This window comes from Ambystoma mexicanum, chromosome 2q, assembly GCF_040938575.1.
Source record: "Ambystoma mexicanum isolate Mex_15411 chromosome 2q, UKY_AmexF1_1, whole genome shotgun sequence".
NCBI classification, from domain to species: domain Eukaryota; kingdom Metazoa; phylum Chordata; class Amphibia; order Caudata; family Ambystomatidae; genus Ambystoma; species Ambystoma mexicanum.
In genome coordinates this window covers 237,310,086-237,314,310 of record NC_090924.1, presented here as the reverse complement: position 1 = coordinate 237,314,310, position 4,225 = coordinate 237,310,086, and positions in this window count along the sequence as shown.

Here is a 4,225-nt window from a genome sequence, read left to right as displayed (position 1 = left end):
ATTGAAAATTTCTTAAGTGGTATTAATATTTGTAATACCATTGAAGAGATGTCAGTGAAATTCACCGACTTTAGTGATCACACTATGCTCAAGGTTAAGATTAGGCTTCAGCAAGTGATAACATGTGCCTAGGATAACGTGGTTGATGTCAATTTTAGCAGCAATGCCCAGGATCGTAAGGGCTGGTCAAATAAACATTAGGAGGCCATTATTAACTATATGGCAGCCCTAGGTGATGTCTCTAAGAATTAAACCTCTCGAACCAAATAATAGACTGGATTAGCTCTATTACCACCTTTTTCCTAACTAGACGTATGGGAATAGTGGCCCAAATAGGGAACAAACATTCCTACCCTTATGACAAACAAAGTATTATTTCTTAAATGTGGTATGAGGCAGAAGATTTGAAAGATTAAATCTTTTCATGGTGACTTGCAGACCAAATATGAATTAATTAGGAAGGAAAATAATTGTTATAAAAATTGGCTGAAATGGTATCATCTGTCGTACATATGCCTGGAGGGTACTATAGAAGGTCATACATAAACAGAACTCCAAACAGATTTGGCACATTTTTAAATAATGCGAATAGGCAGACAACGTTAATAAAGGGAAATCCTAACTGGTATCTGGTCATTGCATCTAATAACATTGTAACTAATGCCATTCCATCAAAATGTATCCATCTAAAAAAATGTCCATCCAATGCATGTTTTCGGGGGGTAAAGGGTTAATTTGTGTTCAGGTGCATTTTAAAGGGTAAAAAAAAGGGGTTTGGGAGACCCCCCAAAAAAAAGAAAAAAGAAAAAGAAAAAAATACATTAGATGGACATTTTTTTGATGGAAACATGTCCATGGAATGGCATTAGATGCAATGGCATTAGATGAAATGATCATAAAGCATCCTAACTATATGTATAAAAGTCAAAATTTGTCTGTGGGTTTGTGGCTGGATTTGTGGGTTTGTGGCTTGGTGTAGCGTTGTTCCTTACACAATTCCACACTGTTTCAGCAATCTGCAGCAGATTTTGCATACTTACCTGTTAGGTCCCTGCAGACATTAGTGGCTAGACGACATATGGATACCCGACCACCTTCACCAGATTTTTGAAAAAGTAAAAATTTGTTTGTGGGTTTGTTGCCTGCTGACGAACCTGTTAACAATGTTCACCGAGAAAGGAAACAAAAAATGTATGAGAGGCGAATGGACCTGAGAGGTGAAGGTGATGCCAGGTAGCATTCCAGAAGTTTCCAAAGTTTTTGCTGCATCAGGCGAAATTACTTTTCCAGAGCATTTTTTGTTCAAAACAAGCTTTACAATGCCTTAAACCATGTTCACCAGGAAGGGTAAAATAAATGTTTGCTACATCAGGTGAAATAACTTTTCCAGAGGATCTTTGTGAGGTGGTGCCTGCATACGAAGCCGTAAACCATGTTCACTGTGAGGGGAAACACGAAATATTGTTTCTCAACTGGTCCTTCCAACGTTTCAAGGCTCTGAGATGCCCAGTTTCTGAGATATTTTCACTGCAACAATCTGCACCACGCCAGGGTGAGGCAGAACAGCGAACAACAGGATCATTAATTTTCAACAATTCATGAGTGTTATCATTTCTGTCTACTGAACAAGTTCGGAGGACAGGTACTTCAGCTCCTTCCATCTAACATCCTGGAAGCACATTTGAAAAATAAATTTAGTGCCATAACATCTGCAAATTGGACCCCTCCTGCTAAATAAAATGTGACCTTTGAGAAAGAGGATTTGGTCAACATTACAAAGCAGCTTCAAAAATCTAGCGCACCTGGCCCGGAAGGTATTTCTAATTTGGTAATGCGAGGCAACCAAGATCTTTGGGCAGATATACTGTTGGCCCTCTTTAAACAAATAACTGATTCTGGCCAAATTCCTGATTCCTGGAAACAATCACATTTCATTGCATATTGAAGCTAGGCAAAATAGATTATCCTTCTAAATTACAGGATCTTATCCATGTTGGACGGTTTTAGTATAATTTTTACCAAATGCTAATTAAGGTTTATTGAGAAATGGATATGTGATCACCAAATTCTAAGTAGTTTCCAAACAGGTTTTAGGATGCACCTTTCAGCCAACTATAACGTGTTTTTTCTAAATTCCCTTATTAAGCAAGCCCAAGCAAAAGATGTATATATTGTTTGTAAATTGTGCTTCTACTTTCGAAACAATAGATCACCAAAATTGAAAAATCTTGAAATGTCCAAAGATTTACTCAAAGCATGTCAGCTGCTACACGAAATAACATTGCTTGTGTAAAGCTGAATAGTGCAGTTGAATTATCTGCAGCTATTACCATTCAAAGGGCATAACAGAGGGGTGTACCCTTGTCCCTGTATTATATAACGTCTAGATGTACAAGTGCTCCCACATGCAACTAGGACACATGCTCCTACAACACATGCTCCTATGACACATGCTCCTACAACACATGTTTCAATGACACCCACTCCTACCACACACAATCTTATGGCAAACACTTACCGCACACTCTTATAACACAATAACACATACTCTAATGACACACTCTCCTACGACACATGCTGTGGAGGTATTTATATATTAAAACCCTACATGTACATCTGTGATATTAACTTTGTTTATATGAAACCTAATAACATGCTCCTATGAAATGGGCACCTAATACACATGTGCTTAATACACATAACATGCAGATGTACAACAAGCACTCTCACAGGAACCTAGGATACATGCACCTAGGACACATGCACCTACACCATGTGAACCTATGACACATGCTTCTACAACACATGCTCCTAATACACATGGTCCTGCAACATATGCTCCTATGACACACACTCCTATGACACACACTCTTATGACACACACTCTAATGACACACAATCCTATGACAGGTGCTGCTATAACATGGGCTTCTCCAATACACATTTCTATAATACATGTTCTGATAACAAGCACACCTACTGCACAGGCACATACTACATATCACATGTAGATGTACAACATGTGGTTTTACGACACATATTCCAACCACACACCACTCTTACAATCATACTTCGCACACACTCTTATAACACACAATGCTACAACACATGCTCCTTTGACCCGTGCAGCTGCTACACATACTCCTAATACACACACATATGCTCCTGCAGCACATGTTCCCATAACACACCATTTGACGACACACACTCTTATAACACACTTTTATGACACGCGCTCCTATAATACGCCTCCTACAGAACATGTTCCTAAAACAAACGCTCCTTCAACATGTGCTTGTTCAACCCATACAACATGCACTCGTATGACACTGGTCTTACAGCACGGAAACCTACAACACATGCACATATGACACATACACTTACACCTCGCCTTGTTATGCAACATGCTCTTATGCCACAAACACATGTATAATACATGCTCTTACAACACATGCTAGTATAACAAAAAACAGATGTAACAGTAAAAAAAATCTTTTTTTTGCAAAAAACTTAAGATTGAAGCAACAAAAACCAAACATCAAAAATAATAACGCTAATGTAACAAAATAATCTTAAAAAATTATATTAAAATAACATATTATGGGACCCTCAACTCACCCCTACACTTAAAAGAATACACAATTACCATACTTTTACAATAATTTCACACATAAAAACAAGTAATCCTATAAAATCCTATAAAATGTAAAATCCTTCAAAGTATATTAACTATATACCTATGATATATGCTAATAGAAAAAAAACATTTTGTAATACAAACATTACTACATAACAAAGTTAAAATATAATTTATACTAGCATAATTCCTCCCAAAAATAGCAATTAAAAAAATACATTTTAAAAAACAAATCTGCAATAACAAAATATACATAAGCATTTGTGTCATAGTTTACATATACAAAAATATCAATTAACAAGGCATATGTCATCATTGTAAATACATATAATTTACCAAACAATAAACATAACATTATAAAATAGAAAACATATACAAAAACTTCTAAAAATGTATTCAAATATCATACACAGTAAAATCTTAGTGAAATTTACATTTACAAATAACAATATATACACAATATGTATAGTAATTACAATATAATGAGACGAGCAGAGTCAACAACTACCCCAATTCAGCTACGCATTTGGCGGTAGGGATGATGAGCAGTAGGCTAGTTTAATACATACGAGCTTGGGGTGGTCATAC